The sequence below is a fragment of the Lichenostomus cassidix genome, chromosome 3, assembly GCF_008360975.1.
Source record: "Lichenostomus cassidix isolate B80296 chromosome 3, HeHo_3.0, whole genome shotgun sequence".
Classification (NCBI taxonomy): domain Eukaryota; kingdom Metazoa; phylum Chordata; class Aves; order Passeriformes; family Meliphagidae; genus Lichenostomus; species Lichenostomus cassidix.
Window position 1 is genome coordinate 23626331 of NC_139483.1, and position 17539 is coordinate 23643869.

A 17539-nucleotide genomic window follows, 5' to 3' on the forward strand; every position below is an offset into this window, starting at 1 on the left:
TCTCATTAATTTCATCTGTGGTATGAAGAACTGTGGTTTTTATGATTATATATCACAGCTGTTGGAAAACCAGAAGAAATTTTTGAATAGAAACAAATAACTTTGGAATAGGAAAAAATGTTGACATTGATTTTTGTCATATAATGTGCATTGAGAGCTCTACTTTGAAGAAGAGAGTAGGAAAATTATGATTTCACCTCTACAAAGCTTTTCTATAGTTCTCTAGGATATTTTGAACCCCAAAACTTGTTAGTTTTGTAGTTTAACAGCTGTGAAAATCCAGGGACAGAGGCTCTTGGGCTTCTTCATCATGGGGAGTACTCTGACCTTTGTTGTGCAGTGTTATGTGTGCAGGCTGTGCCCTTAAGCTGGTTGGAGCTCAGTGCTTCTGTATGGATTTAATTCTTGAGATATTTTGGAGATTCAGCAGAAGGAAATTGCCATAAATTTGAGCTAACAGTGGTACATTTGACATAACAGCAACAGAAGGATTAGACTGAATAGTTTCTTAGCATAATCCATGCCTAAAATATACAGCAGCATTTGCCTTTCATAACATATTTCAGGACTGTTGCAGAAGTTGTTTTCTAATAGAAAACTTTGGATCATCCCGCAGAGGTTTGTCGAGTTTAAGAGGATGGTTTCACCTGCACCAGTTCTGACTTTCTTTGAACTCAAGTCTCTTTATATTTTAGATACAGCAGTAAGTTCCATAGCACTTTATAAATTCCACCCGTGCAGGAAAGTTAACAGCTTACACAAGACTTCTCAAAGACGTAAAAAAACCATTTTCCAATTTACTCACAACTCTCTTTGGATAACATCAGGCTAGATGAAGCACGTTTATAATCCAACTGAAATGTGTGATTGGCCAGCCAAGACTCTGGATGTAAAAATGCAACAAAAACTTCAGAATTAAGCTCAGCTGATATTTATATTTACTGCTCAACCATTTAAAATTAATCTTGGGAAAGTTTAGATGCAAAATCACATCTTTAATGATTTTGGTCAGTCATTGCAGAAGCATGCACATTTGTGTTTATAGAATATTTAAAAACATCTATGGGATAGCACTCAGAGTATTTTGTAACATTGTTGCCCTAAAATATGCTTAACATTCTTCTTTTTTGTTCCAATATTGCTGACTTAGAAGTAGTGGTGAAGAAATACATTACCCTAGAGTGTTGGGAAGAGCAAAGTGTTAAGATGTGTAAAAACCAGCTAATTTTGTAAAAGACTGACCTTTATTAACACAGGAAGTTACAAAATGGCCCACATGGCACCCATCAATAAGATTAATTTTGTGCACATAAATCCCATGAAAGTTTTTGAATGTCAAATTGTCTTCTTAATTAAAATGTGTTTGATAAATATGACATCCTGTCTTCACGGGCCCTGGAAACTCTGCCAGTGCCAAGCAGTATGAAATTCATCCTGATTTTCTCCAAAAAATGCCTGCAGGATTGCCTGTGGAGGTACTGGGGAGACAGCTTCATGAGCCTGTTTGGCCTCTAAATCAACAAAATGAGTTTAAGCTCCAATTTCATTTATGTAGTTATGAACAATACTGAAACTGGGTTTTGTTGTGGGTAGTCATTTGTTTGTTTGTTTGTTTTAATTAAAGGACCTAATGAATTGGGGTAGAAGCCATAGTGAGGTGTAAAAGAAATATGTATGTCTTGCATTGTGTGGCATGGCTGATTTCTGATCATGTTTTCTATCTAATATTTTATTTGGGGCAACACAGAAATTGAGCAATGCTGTTCCCAGTTGTGTGAGCTTTATGATTTTATGATACGACTTCTAATTATAATTTTTTTCTTTTGATCATGCCAGCAAAAGCCCATGTGAACCTAACTCCAAATCACATTGGGGGTTGTGAACACAAAGAGTATTGTCTCTGTTTTAATTTTGCATTTTAATTGCTTCCCTGCCTTGAATTAATTTGTTTAGATGATGAATTGGAAAGATAAATCAATTTTTTTTTTTTTTGACAACTAGGCTTTGCAGCCAAAAACTAATATTTATATTTTTGGAGAAAAAAAAAACCTAACAAAAACCCCCAAACATGTTATGGATTGCTCAAAATCATCCCAGATTTTTCTTTTGATCACCTTCTACTGCTGGACAACACAAATATTGAACAGAAATATTGAACTGTGCATTGGCTGTATATAACCATTTTTCACTTTTTGTTCCATTATTGCAACTGTTTACAATAATTTAAGTTTTAATAAAAGCCCAAGCAATTCACACAGCAGGTGCTCTCTGAGGCTACTCTCAGTCTGAGGTCATCATGCTTTTCACAGGCAATTCTGCATCTTTTTTATTTTTTCCCTGTTGCTCTGTTTCACTTTGTTTTCTACAGGTGCCCAGGAGAGAAATAATTGTGTGTTTTCTTTCTCATTTACTTTGTTTGTGGAGGAACAGTAGCCCCTTCTGATAATTCCAGCACTTTTGTGGTCAGCCCCTCCTCAGACCATTGTGGTGAAAGTTGTATAATGTACTTTTCTAACTGCTGGCTCACTGATTGCTTGTTGTAGTCTATTTTCTCTTTTCTGCTATTCATTCCACCCATAATTCCATCAATTTTTCCAGCTTCCCTTTCCAAATTAGATGTCGACTAATGCAGACTTCCCAAACATCTTTTCTTCTGCCCTGTGAGGCTTTGAGCACTAATCAGTGTAAGAGATTTGACAGGTGTTTTTCTTTTCTTTTTAAGTGCTCCTTCCCACCAGAGCATCACACAATAGCCATTAGACAAAGTGCCATATTCCCTTTTCTCCATTTTTTGGGGAAGAGAGGAACAGGAGCAAGGCATGGGCAGGTATCATGAATTCTCAGAACACAGAGTGGTCCCTAGGGCTCCAGACTTTTGCCAGCATTTGGCTCCCAGGCTTTGCACCCACCTGAGTCCTGTGCACATCTCTGGGCTGCAGCATGTGCACTCTCACGTTTCTTTCTCTGCACAAAGATTCCCTGGAAGTTCCCCTTGGTTCCTCAGTTCTGGACCCGTGTGTGAGCTCCCTGGCCCTGGTGTGTGAGTTCCCAGGCCCTGTATCTTGCAGCACACAACAGGGTGTCCCTAAGATTGCCTTCCCATGACTTATCAGACATCAGTCACTTTTTGGCTACTCCACATCAGTCTCAGAAAGCTCAGTGCCACTACTTCAGTGTCCCCAGTTATTTATGTACTTACTGTGCTGCCTTTTCCCTGGGGATATCAGCAGACTCAAAGGATGTGCTTCAGCACTGAAGCTGCCAAAATCTGATACATGGTAGGCAGGCAATATTGAGGCACAATCTTGTAACAGTCCTGATGCTGACAGTATATTAAATAATACCACTTCATGAAAATAATTCTCCTTCTTTAATAATATCTTCATATAACAGTGAGACCTGAGGATGGTCTCACTTTCAAGGACGTGACTTTTAGGGCCAAGACCTTAATTCATGTGCATTTACTTCCATTAATTTTTCTAAAAGAAAAAAATTGAAATAAACACTGAGGAGACTTCATAAGTCCCGTGTACCAAAGATTTGGTCTGCACACAGTTTTTCTCCTAGCATAAAAGGTTTTCCTGGGTATGATTTTTTAATCTTCTCCTCCAACTCAGTTATTCCTGGTGAACCATTATTTGAATGAAATTGCACTGGTATAATTCAATTTGTTTCTCATCTTGTAATTAGTCTACAATAGTGCTGTGATTGCATCAATACTCAGAGATGTGAATAAAGCAATTTTTCTATGCACAGACAGGCTCTAAAATATATATTTCCCCTAACATTTAATATCACTGAAGATCCTTTTAGTGCTCTGAGAATATTAAAGGAAGTTAGATTAATTATTTTGCCTTTAACATAGTCCTACTGTCTTTCCTTGTGTGCCATGAAAAAGGCCAGCTGATGTTAATAAAATCCTTCTATCTCAGCTTTTAAATTACTTTTTTTCTTTTTCACTTTAAGTCCTGAGTATATGAAAAACTTTTAGGTCTTCAAAACCCAAATTCCAATTAATTCCACTTAAAGGAGCTGAGTTTCTTCAGTTCCATAAAATAAAAGACACTATTGTAGTGGTAAAAGTGAGTGAAATAATCTGAATTTTACAAATACACTCCAAACTCTCTGTTTTCTGATAAAAATATTTTTTTAACCAAATCTTTACATAGTAGGTTGTATGCAAACAGAAGAGCTCACAAGAAATGCATTGTCTGCACAACAAGGTTATGCCTGAACTACATTTTTTGCATTCAGGGAGTATTTGAAAGCTGAGATTATCTGAATTGTGACCTCAGTGTAATACTTTGACAGCAGCAGTTTTTTAACAGAACTGACCATGGATTTAATTTATAATTTTTTATAGAATAACTGAGACTGCTTTTGAACAAGATAATTTGCATTCCTGTCTCTTCTCCCAGGATTTGTGCCCCACAAAGCTTTTACTTAATAGATATCCAGTGTTGTCTTCACAGTGTAAATGTGAGAGCTGACAGGACTGGGGGAGGTTTAGCTGGGCACAGGACTTCTTCACTGAAGGTAGGAAGGGAAGCAGGCTTTCCTGATCTCTGTGAACACCATATTCTTGCTCATAAGAACCTTCTTTCCAAGGGATGTTGTCGTCTGTCATATGGTTTAGCATGTCTGGATGCAATACTGGACATTGGAATGTTAGTGTTATGTATAACCATCCTCAAAGCACATCTGTACAGAGTTTGGAAATGAAAGAAATACATTCTGACATGCAACAGAATAAGCAACTGGATAAGTTTTCTGGAAGGTCCATGAAAGGTTTCTGGAAGGTCCCATGGTTTCATGCAGATTCTTTCAAATGTTTCCTCCTGATGGTTTTTAATGATATGGGGCCTGTATCTTTGATTCTCTTTTCAGATTGGTACTGATATGGTCTCAGCTGCTGCTTGAGGCAGCAGATAGATCTGTAGGTCTTTGCTCTCTGTAGGGCAAAGCTGCAGCTTTGCTTTCCATTTCTGTTGAATCAAACACTTTAAGGAGCCTGTGATTCAGAGAAAGATTGCACAATTGAAAGAGAGCTATAGTGTAGGCTAGCTTATTAATATTTTAATTTTTTTTAAATTGCTTTGTTTTTTCTTTTTCCAACGCAGTTTTCAGTCATGTGCCTGATGTGTGCCCTGATGCTGCACCTTGTGAGCTGATAACTCCCCCTGCAGCAGCTCCCCTCCCACACACCTTTGCACTCCAGCTCCTCCACTGCTCCATCTGGCAGCGTTCCCTGCAATACAATTGATAGCTGTCTAACACAAAGGAGAAGGGAATATTACATTTTAGTGAAGGTGGGTTATTGAATGTATAATGGTGTCGTGAACTTTCAGTCTCTGATGCTGGATTTCTGTGGCATAAGGGAAAAGCAGCATAGCAACATAACTGCTGCTCCTAATTATATAGTATAAATGTCAGGCTTGTTGAAAATTCAAGGATTACACACTGCCAGAAGAAACTCTCTCTTCTGTAGACTGAAGGTTTTTGGCAACAGGGTCTGAAAGAAGAAGCTCTAACTGTCTGTGATCTCATCAGCCTATTTCTCAAACAGCAGGGAGATGGACAGAAAAAGGCATTTATAAAATGTCTCTGCCAAGGGACGAGATAATTTCATGCTTTCAGCTGTGAAAAACTTCCAAGGTACAAACTATTTCAACTGTATTCAAATTCAAATACTGAGTTTAGTAAAGTTAACAAATACTGATTGGATGTTTAAGCATTAAAAATGTTATAAAGCACATTCAAATTCACTGCTGATATAACCAAGTGACTTTTGGGTTGCAGTAATGTAAAAAAAAAGACATAAATTATTCTCTGAACATTTAGCAAATGCTTATAAATTATTGCTGAAAAGATCTAATAGGTATTATTTTTATAATTTTACTGTCATTCCTAATCAGACAATATTATACAATGCCTACAGTAAAAATCTATCCAAGGATCTTAATAGACACAAACTAGTGTGTTAGAAAGGAAATAGTCTCACCTTTATTGCACAACAAGGAATTGAAAGTGATGTTTATGCCAGTTATTTGGTAAGTGTTCAGCAAAGCTGATCACCTCTTAAGTGAGGTCTTGGAGAACTTCAGAACTGTTTCTTGTGGAAGAAATATTAAGTGAAAAGACAGGTAAGAGTTTGTGTTGATCCATATTGATTCTGAACAGCTTTCAAGTTATTCGTAACCAACTTAGTAATTTCTAAAGTGACTGTTTTATAGTGACAAATTGTATGGATGCATTAGGAAACTTTTGGTTTTTTTGCTTAATAAGACTTCTGCTCAAAGTATTATAAGATGTTTTAACAGGCTATTTCATGCAGCTATACATAAAAAATATTACCTACAAAAACATTTTACAGAAAAACACCCAGAATTTTAGGGGACTTAAATTATATTTTTCTTTATTTATAAATGGTTAAGGAAATTCCTACAGGACCTTTTTATTTATTGCCTAATATAGCTTGATTTAAAACCAGCAAAGCCTATAAGTCAAATTTATGATTTGACCAAGTGGCAGAGAACACACATATGATGTATTTAGAATTGGCAAAGGCTCATCTTGATGAAGAGTGCTGTAAATTACTTTTGATAAAAAAACTCAGCAGAGGAAGTGAAAAATCATTACTACCAGAACAAGAACAATAAAACATTAATGGTCTGTGTAAAGATTGATGGGTAGTTGAGAAGTTGATTTGTAAAAGTCACTGGTACCACGGGGCATGAGTTTATTAAGAGTATGAAAGAGGCAGAGTAAAAAATGAGCTCACACTTTAATCAACAGAAATGGAAAATAAACAGTTCAATATTTGTAGGCTTTTTGAATGGAGGGCAATTGCCTATGTGAAAAAATCCTAAGAATTTGACCACTTGAAAATTAACACCCCCAGCACTGATTTGTCTGAGGGGCTGAAGACACTTAATAATGGGTGGATATTTTTTATAATTTAATTATATATCTGCTGGATTTGACTGGGATAGAGTTAATTTTCTTCCCAGAGGCCAGCATGGAGCTGTGTTTTGGGTTTGTGCCGAAGACAGTGTTGGTACCACAGGGATGTTTTCATTACTCACAGAGCCAAGGCTTTTCTGCTGCTCACCCCAGCAGTGAGGGGGCTGGACAGGCACAGGAGCTGGGAGAGGACACAGCCAGGACAGGTGACCCCAGCTGACCCAAGGGATATTCCATGCCATGAGACACCATGCTCAGCACATGAAGCTGGGGACAGAAGAAGGATGGGGGGATGTTTAGAGTGGTGGCATTTTGTCACTGGATGTGATGGAGCCCAGCTTTCCTGGGGATGGCTGAACACCTGCCTGCCCAGGGGAAGTGCTGAATTAATTTATTCCTCATTTTGCTTTGTTTCCACATGGGGCTTTTTCTTTACCTGTTAAACTGTCTTTATCTCCTTTACCTATTCAATTGTTTTTATTTCAACCTGTAATTTTCCCACTTTTCCAATTCTCTTCCCCATTCCACCAGGAGGAAGTGAGTAAGCAGCTGAGTGGTGCTTAATTGCTGGCTGGGGGTAACCATGACAATAAGGAAATGGATGGAAAATCTGTCCATTTTCTTGCAACCCTTCTTTTCCTATATAATTTGTCATTTTCATATACTTATGTGTATTATGTGTAATACCTTACAGGAATAAATAAACCATCAGCTCCAGAGTGGGATGAACTATGACTCATGCAAAGATAGAGAGGAAAATTAGGGCCCAAAATGTGGAAGTTGTTGGTTGCTATGGTCATGCCTTCACATCTATTTCTACACAGGTACCCTATAAATTGTGCCACCTCCCTGAGGCTTCTGACCACTCCTGTGTGACACAAACTGGTAATAGCTTTACCTGCTCAAGAAAGATGTAAAAGCCCAGCAATTCCAGTGAAAACAATTGGCTAGAAGTTAGCGATCAGTTGACCAGACCTTCATGGTCTCAGAAACAGCCGTCATATGGTTGACACTAATTGTATTTGACATCCAAGCTGGAAATTCAGAGTAGAAAGCCCAAGGATCTCAGAGGCATAAAATATCTTCTATTTTGAGAGATGAGTCACACAGATAAGAAAGTACAGAGATGCTGGCGACTACATGTATTTCTGTGTACTCTTTCCAGTGTTGATCTAGCATAGGAAACTTTCTGGATAAAAGTTCATGTACAAAATTATACCCTTGGAAGCTGCCAAACTGACAGCCTTCATACCACTGGCAGAGGTATGAAGAATAAGAAATATGCATTTCTTATTCTATCTAGCCAGTATGCCTATATTTAACTGTTCTAAAAGCACTGAAATACAGTGCAAGGAAGATATTTTATCCTCTTGCTCATTTACGGTTTACTGCAAGATGCTGAGCTTTTCTTGGAGCTGAAGGGAGTCTTTAACTCCCACTAATTTTGCTCAAAATTTGGTGTAAATAGTTCACAAGAATGCCTGCCATTCTGTGGAGACAAACTGACTCCTTCATTTCTCCTGAAATTTTGTGAAATAATTCAGGATTATAAAATAACTTGATGTATCTATCAAGCAGAAGCTTCCAAGTATCCAATTGTTTATTTTACTTCCCTCACAGTAAGCTTATTCCGTGCTGCCTTTTTGTTTGTGAGACTGCATTTCATCAAGAAGTAGGGCTAAATCTAAGAAAGACTTTCAGTGCCTGGTGGGGAAAAAATAAATTGCTTAGCCTTGGAAAAACATCAAATTCAGAAGCCAGTTCCCTCTTTGGCCTAAGAACAAGAAGAAATTATCGCTCTTTTCGAAGAACTCATGACAAGGCTGTCTCTGCCTGTCATATATGTGATAATTATATATGACTAATTCAGCTCAAACGTCAATATAATTTACAGCTCTTATTAATGGGGGGGGTTATGTGTTTATATTGAGGGGTGTTCATTATTGTAATTTATCTCCCAAAGATCTTTATATTCAGCATACAAGAAGCTATTACAGATTATGGATTGCAGGCTTCTCTTTCTAAAAAGCTAAGTATTTGAAAATTGTAAGGGTATGGTAAATGTTTGTCATGTTTAAAAGATAGTAAACCAAATAAAATGAGACTTGGGGGAAACAGATACAGTGTTTTCCTAGATTAGGAGTGTGCTCATGGACTCTAAATAGTAGAAATATAAGAAACAAATTAGTGGTGTTAGCCCTCTAGAAAATAACTTTCTCTGTGTGCTGTAAATGAGCTATATTTTGGTATAGCCGTGAAAACAACAACCACATGAGTATAAAGTTTCCAAACCCTTTAATCAGTAGGGAAAATGTAGAAGAAGTTAATCTGGGTCAATACAGCACTCTTGTGTAGTAAAAATGTGAATTAACAACTCTGGTTTTTGCTTATGACAGTAGTTTTAAGATAGAGACAGCTGGAGTGCTGTTGTAAACATGATTATCTGAGGATCCGGGGGAGACAAAGTTTTTTTGGAAGGTGCTCTTGGACCTCTCTTCTTGGACCTGTATATCAGATGGACAGGTAACAAAAATGCACGAGGGCCCAGACTGTTTTGATTATACACTGGTACCTTGCCAGATTAAGTAAAATAATGTGAATCGTATATGGGATTAATAATTTCTTCTTCACAGCCCTGCTCACCAGACTTCCAGTTGCAACATAATAGGGGACTCAAGGAACTTGCTTGATGGTTCCTCATTCTTCAGCTGCCACCACTTTTGGGTTCAGTCACAATTTTTACTGGGTATTTTGCTTCCAATTTACAAAATCAGTCAACAGAAGAGTTTAAACATTCTTCTCATGGATGGAGCTAAGTAAAACTGTGTTTTTCCTACTTGTAACATTTTTTTTCTAGGAAATCTCACATCTTTAATGATTTGCTTGTCCTTCACTGCTTATCACTTAGAATGATAAAATAATTTAGGTTTGAAAAGACTGAGTTAAACAATTAACCCAACATTGCCAAGTTCATCTCTAAAGGATGTCTTTAAGTGTCACATCTACCTAGTTTTAAACACCCCCAGAGATGCTGACTCAACCACTTCCCTGTTCTAGTGCCTGTCAACCCTTATAGTGAAGAGATTTCTCATAATATCCAACCTAAACCTTCCCTGGCACAACTTGGTCATATCCCCATGTCCCGTTGCTTGTTACTTGAGCCTTTGTATCCCACTCAGAGCAATCACAGATCTGACTAAATTTTTTTCTCTCTTTTGTTGACAGAAGGAGTAGGTAAGAAAGAAAAAGGGAATTTGGCATAGTGTCTGCTCCTTTAAGGAAATGGGGTTACTTTGGTGCTACTAACAGCTGTAAGCTGCTGTTTCCTTTCGGGACTGGAGGATATCACTGCAAAAAGAGACGATGAAGGGTCTGTCTCTGCTGTCATATAACACAGCTTCCAGATCTGGTTGCTGGTTCTCTGATTGTACACGCTTGTGGGTATGTTAATTCACTCCCCAGCTCTCTTCTGGAGGGAAATAATTAGTTCCCTTGGGCTCTGTCTGTGTTTGTAATTCAGTGCACAAGAGTGGAACAGTCGGTCAAAACAGATGTCGCTGAGGATCCTCATCTCTCTGTCATTAGTGTGACATCAGTGCTGTGAAGGATGTCACGGGCTGCTGCCCTCCTGTGATCAGCTAGCTGGGATTTCCTCTGACAGCAAAGTTCGCTGCTCTCTCCTCCTGCACGGGATTCTGTAGGGGTGTGCTCTGCTGTGATATGCCATTAGGAGCAATCCATGCCACCACAGCCTCCTCTGTGGCTCCCAATGAAATCATTCTGGGTCACAGACTCATGGCATGGAGAACAGGTAGGAGCTGTGCCTGGCACACCTGGTAGTTTGTGCATGTGACTAATCAGCTAGAATGGGGACAGAGGGAACTGAGAGCAGGACCCTATATATTTAGTCTGAGGACATGAAATCACTACCTTGAATGTGGGACTTTGAAGAGTACGCAGAGTTTGTCTGTTGCTCTAAAAAAGATATGCTCTCTTCCTATAAACTTCTCATTGGAAGGAAGAACATCTTTTACGGGACACTGTAAAAGTCATGCACAGTAGGTAAGTCTGAAGGCTGATTTTTAAAATCCTGTTCTCAAGGTCCCTGGGTTTTTCTGATACCTCTGTCTTTTAGCCGCCAGGCTTTTGCAAGTTTGGCAATCTTATCTGTGGAGTAATCTTATCTCCTCTCAGCTGTCATTGCTCACTTAGGAGGGAAATTTTTGCCCATTCAGGAAGGACAGTGTGTCTTCTAAAGTGTAGTGTAGGAAATCCCTGCAGCATGTTTTATGGCAAGATAAAGCCCCTTGGTAGTATTTCTTGCCGAAGGAACAGCTACTGAGTGCTTGGAATCCAGAACAGTAACTTCCAAAACCTACAAAATATGCCCCCCAAGCTGAGACAATTTGTAGTCTGTGATTCTGGGACTCGAAGGAGTGTGGGGGTAAAAGTTTTAATGTTTAAGATTGAGAGGGCTGGCTAAGAAGCAAATTTGACTTTAAAAGCTAGCAGTCTCTGATTGTTTGCAAATTTGACTTTAAAAGCTAGCAGTCTGTGATTGTTTGCAGCTCCTCACTTCTGGGCTAAGCTAATACTGGGTGTGCCACTCCTATAGGCTGCACCAAGGGACATCTCTCCATTTGGTCATGTTATTTACTGTTTGAGTCCTCAGAAACATGGCAATTAGCAAACAACTCACAGAGTTCATCCCTGTCAGGGATGGATACCAGGCTCTGCTAACTCTGAGAACTGGGAGCAGAGAAATATGCTGTCCTAGTGTTCACAGATAATCAAGCTTCTGTCTGACCTGTCCAAAATTGTCCCTGCCTATCACAGCTTTGAAGTCCCCAGATTGTCCAGTGGAAGTTAAATGTCACCTTCTGAGACAGCAAAACTTGAGTCAGGTGGGTTGACTGAGACACGCAGTCCAGGCTATACACACACATTTATGCAGCACATGCTAATAGGTACTGCAAATGTACAGTGCTTTCGGGCAGCGTTTTCAGAAATTATGTGGCCAGATACCCACAACCTTAATTTCATTTTTTTCCAGACATAAGCAGGAAGAAAAAGGCTGGAAGGATCTCAGGGAAGGCACTTGTAGAGCAGACAGAGATCCTTTCAGGACTGTGCTATTTTTCAAGGAGACACTTGGATGCTACACAAGTCCAGCATACCTGCTATGCCCTGAGCATTAGCAATAATGAATGTCTTGCTATGAAAGCCAAAGAAAGCAGTGTCATGTTGGATAATAGTACAAAATGTGAGCCCATCTGTCTGTGTGATTAATGGAATGAGCCCCTTCCACAAAACGAATGGAGGCAAGGACACCTTTTCAGAGTTTGTGTTCAGTTCAGAATTACACAGAAGTACAGAAAGACTAAGAATTCATGTAGCTGTTGATGTTACCTGGGAAATATCAATAGAAAGTGCGGGGTGATTGAACAGGAGATCTGATCCATATGCCTTTTTCTAATAGATGATCTAAAAGGCAAAGGATCTACCAAATCCAGCCATATCAAAAATATTAAATACAAACAATATGATAAAATTTTCTGTAGAAAGCATGAGTCACTCAGTTTCCAGTTAACCAATTTAATTACAGAGAGTAAAATAAAACCATAATTTGCCTGGTCATCCATGAGGAGGCAGATGAGTAATTTTGCAACTGGCCTGTGTCTCAAATTATATTTATAAATAAATTGTACTCTGAAGCCAGAAGACCCAGACCCACAAAACTGCCATGACTGTTCAATAATAGCTTACCCTAAAAACTGTTCCCACTTACAAATACAGGAAAATCCTTCATCATTTTAATCTGATATTTTTTCAATGATACTGAGATACTTTTCCCCAAAGACCTCAATGGGAATGAAATACCTTGCTTTTTCTGGCCCTTTGCAAAAACTGTTTTATTTTGTTTATTGTGATAGAGACCACCAGCAAGATGAAATCAGTGAGTTGCGTCCAATGACAATATTGATAGACCTTGGATCTGAAGCTCTATTTCAGCAGGTGGCACACACACTCTGGGGACAAAACACATCCCAGTGTCCTCAAGGCTGAATCACAAGCTATCTTTCTTGACCATTCCTTGCTGAACACAAAACACATTATAAAAACGAAAGTTCTTCATCAACCAAATCTGTGATCCTGAGTCACAGGTGAAATTCTGAATTCATTCGCATGTTTCGCTGGCACATGGTGTTGAACAACTACTTCTCTGGCTTTAAGGAGACTCTTTAGTCTTAGACTATTTTAAACCAGTCTATCTTATTTAAAATAAGATATATTTGGCTTCATTTTGGTACCATGTTGTCATCTGTCTCTGAAACTTCCCTGGAAGCCTGTAGGGGAAATGTGTTCCCTATGGTGTTGTTAATTTGGGTTCGTGCTGAACATGGTTTTCCAGAATAGCACTGTCACTTACCTGCTGGGTTGGCAGTGGGGCCTCCCACACTCCTGGCTGGGGTTTGGAAACTTCCATCCTCTCAAACATCTAGCTGCACTTTTCCAGTTCCTGGAGAGGGAACATCTATTCATAGTTATGGCAGGGTGACATTCTTCCATGTTTACTAGCAAAAATGGCTCTCCTCAATGTTGTGCCTTTTGGCCCTGGAGGAGCCAACAGAAAAGCCTCTGTTATGTAGATGAAATTATTTGCAGTGCATTTTTTTTTGTCCCTCTTTCTTCATCACTTTTACCTTTTTTAGTTCTCTCCTTCACACATTATCTTCAGGCTGTGTTTCTTGTTTTCCTTCTGTCCAAATTTGAATATCATGATCTATTTGCACTCAGTATGTTTCTGGTCTCCTCTGACAAACAAGCAACAAGCATGAAGACAGGACTGTTGGGTGAAATTCACTGCCTTCAGCAGTGCCCTGAAAGGTAACACAATGACCTCAGTGATCTCTTCTGCCTGAGACCAAAGAGCTTGTGTGTGTCCTGAAGAAGCAGGTCTTGTCAAGGGAAGGCAGAATTATTGTATTTAACGGGAGGAGGCAGGATGGGAATGGCAGAAATGGGAGATTTTTACCTTTAACCCAAATTTAGAGGTGTTTTCAATTTCTTTCCTCATTGTGAATTTCTTTTTTTCTTCCTTTCAGAGACTGCTGCCTTTTCCTGACTGAAGACAAAAGCTAATTTGTGAAAGACAGGAGTAAAGTTGGCTTGGAAAGCCTAACTCATCAATGGCAGAAAAATTGCTTTAAGATCTGGACAGCAGTGCTGGATATCTGTTGTTTCTCTGATAGTTCATCATGACAGTACAGGAAAATTTTGATCCAGCCTTGAAGGATGCCTAGTCACTATTATGCTGTCTTTTATCTCTGTGGTAAAAAAAAAATGGTTACTTTTTTTTTTTTTTTTTGGAAGGAGAGAGGAAAAAGATGTCCCTATAGAAATCCTGCAGAAGGTGTATGTCATTTTGATGTCTTTTAAGCTTTGGTTTGAAAACTTCTGGAGCTCTACACAGTAATTACTTCCATTGAGGAAGTGCACACATTCTGCTACTCATGCTAATTACTGATAAGGAAAAGGCAGGAGGGCTCAACGATGAAATGTTTCAGGCACTTGTCTTTCTTTTACTAAGCCAATTCCTGCAAAGCTGGCAGCAGTTAGAAAGAGTACCTTCTGTAATCATCCCTCCTCAGTGCAATTTTAAAATTTCTTCTTTCCATCAAAAAGCCAAGGTAGCAGCTCATGTCTTGTCAAAATGAGCTTCACATGCTTCCTGTGCTGAGCAGCAGGCAGGCAGTTCAGCAAGAGGCCACGCAGATGAGTGGAAAAAGGGAAAATTGCCTCATTTCTTCACCTTTGCCACTCATTAGGAAGACTGAGAGAATAAATGCTGTTACAAACATAGCGAAAGGGAAGGAGCAACAGCTTAGCTAGATCATAGCCTTGAACCTTCGAATTCAGTTTATCATTTTAATTCTGGTAGCTAGGAGTGCCAGCTCCTCTTCAGTCATGTAATACATGGCAGTGAGACAGGGAGGAAGGGAGGAAGAAATTCCAGCCTATTTCCTGCTTCCTAGATGCCTCTAGTTCTTGTGATAACTCTGTAAATTTTGTAAATGGGATGGGTTAAACCTTAAAATAGATGAGTAAAAATGGAACTCAATTTTAGTTTTTCAAAATAGGATTTTTAGATCAGTTTTGTCTTAGGATTTTTAGTATCTGTAAGTGGAAATATTTTCTGTCAAGGGGCAAACTCCTGAATTTTTGCTGAAGGCAACTGGTTCCCTCTGAAATTATAGGCATTGCATCAGATACAACAAAACCTTGTAAATGTGTCCTTTGTTTAGGAAATGTATTCTGATACAACTTCCCGCTATTGAAATTAGTCCAATTTCCCTAACTTTACCTGGCATCACTTCAGATTTAATTAACAAAAAGCTGGGCCAAATAGGCTGAAATTAGATAATTTATATCTTGCTGTGTGTTAAATTGCGTTGCTTGAAAATATTTTAGAATCTAGGCACCCTTAATATTTGCAGAGCAGTGGCCAAATGTGGAGAGTCTTGTCTTGAGTTTACAAGGTTTTAGAATTAATTTAAAAAGAAGACAAAATGTCCTCCTGAAAATGAAACAGTAATTTATGTCTTCTTGAGCTGCAGTACCAGAAGTTCAAAACTTTTACAGAGATTTTACTAGAATTCAGCTTTAACAGTGGTGGTCCTTTAGATACTTTGATTTAGGTACTTTGATTACTTAGGTAATTTTAATTTATGATTCCCGATTTTTGCTCTGAAATGTTGGATAGAAACAGCTCTCTTCTTGTCCATTTTGACTTCCTTGGAAACTATGCAAAGGGATGAGTGGGTCAAGCCTTTCTAATTTGAAGTCTTACTTGAAAAATGACAAAAAAAAAGCACCTGATACAGAGAGACTACTTTATTTATCACAGCCTTTTAGATTTTGACAGCTGTATTAAGATCAACACTCATGGGGATACTTAGCCTGTGTTCAATTAATTTTTTTCACCCAAAACTGGTATCGGCGAGTTTTTAAAATCTAAAAATAAAAGTTTAAGTTCGAAAAAAGAGGCCTAGGATATACTGGGGATCTTTGGGAGGTGCTTTCCTTATATGAAGACTCATGAACTGGAATCTCTTCCATCTTTGTGGAAAAAGGATTCAGATGTTGCATATTAATAAAAAAACATAGACTGACGGGTGGTTGTGTGGCAGAGATGGGGAGGAGGAACTGTGTGTCCAGTTGTCCTCGCTGAATTTGACTCTACTGTTTTTAGAGCTTTCTATAAATGTATTAAGAAAGTATAAAATTCTAAGCCTCACCCCTAGGATACTGGAATTCTACCTGGTTTGGGATTGTGTGTGTTTAGTTTTCCTTAAAGGAGGGAGGCGAGGGGAGAGAAGTATTCTAGCCTTTGTCATTCTTGGGAAAAATGAAATGTAATCCAACTTCAAAGTAAGGTCTGAGAACTCAGGATAATAAAACAAAACTAAGGAAATGGCATAAACCCCAAGATGGTGCTTGACCTGCTAATCTCTGAGTGTATAAGGAGTTATAACACTGAAATGTACTGTGAAACCTAACCATATCAGGTTAGCAGTGCAAAGAAAGGCCAGACCATGGAGAGCCAGACAGCAAACAGATGAGATGTATGGAATGATTAAAGAGAAGCTAATGTGGTATTGATCACTAAAAGCATTGTCCAATAAATCTAACATGATCTCTCCTAAAGTAAAGGAATAAATATTAAGGAGAATAAAAATCTAGTGTATAATGGTAACAGACCAAGAAGCAATAAGCATCATGAGCTGATGATGGAGGAAAAATCATGTCAGATAAACTTGATTAATATTTTGTAGATTGAATTACAGATGGTTGCAGTGGAACAGATGTAATTTGTATGGCTGTCAGATCCTGCTCCTATTTTTACAGATGAAAATTGTGACTGACTGTTGACATCCATCGAGGAGATTTTGCTGACTGAATTCAGTGAACAGGGAATAACACATCCCTAGTGCTCCCCAAAGCAATATTTTCTTTGTAAATATGCATTCCAACATTGCTGTGCACATTTGCACAGTGAGGTAAATTTATACATCTCAGAAATTGGATAAATGTATAGATCTGTGGTTCTGGAGGAAGTAGGAAATGAGCTGTGGATAGTATTGCAAGCTTGTTTTGAATTGAAACACAAGTTGATCTAAATGCGACCAATTCAGTTGGTCTAAATGTGAAGTTCAAAAAGACAGTAATTTTCCTGAGAGAGAGAGAGCACAGTGCACTTGAGGAGCTTTTACCACATGTTTTATGGCCTGGGATGTGGTGTGAGGGTAGGAGTGAGACCAGGAGTGATGCAGAATGTAAACCATGGTGGGGTAATGCCGGAGGATTGCAAAGGCTGGAGGGACACAAGCCTGTAACCTCATTCATCCTGCAGGACGTGGTCCTGAGGAGTGCTCTTCCCTCAAAGTACTCCCTCATTTTGAAGTGCAATAGCTGGAACACCTCAGGACAGAGATATGGGATGAGACTGGGTGCTGCTCTCAGTCTCACTTCAAGCACCTGCCTGTTCAGCAGCAGAGGTGCATCCTGAATCATG

The 17539-nt window shown here is 38.8% G+C and overlaps 1 long non-coding RNA gene across 1 annotated transcript; it reads right to left on the reverse strand.

Moving 5' to 3' along the window:
* Window positions 1-483: 483 nt before the first annotated feature.
* On the reverse strand, window positions 484-17094 carry LOC146439289 (uncharacterized). The gene is made up of 5 exons (XR_014850732.1): window positions 14593-17094; window positions 13668-13844; window positions 13394-13578; window positions 7086-7230; window positions 484-883 (listed from the first exon to the last, which is right to left on the reverse strand). It is a non-coding gene; the product is annotated as an uncharacterized LOC146439289 (long non-coding RNA).
* Between the last annotated feature and the right edge of the window lie 445 nt (window positions 17095-17539).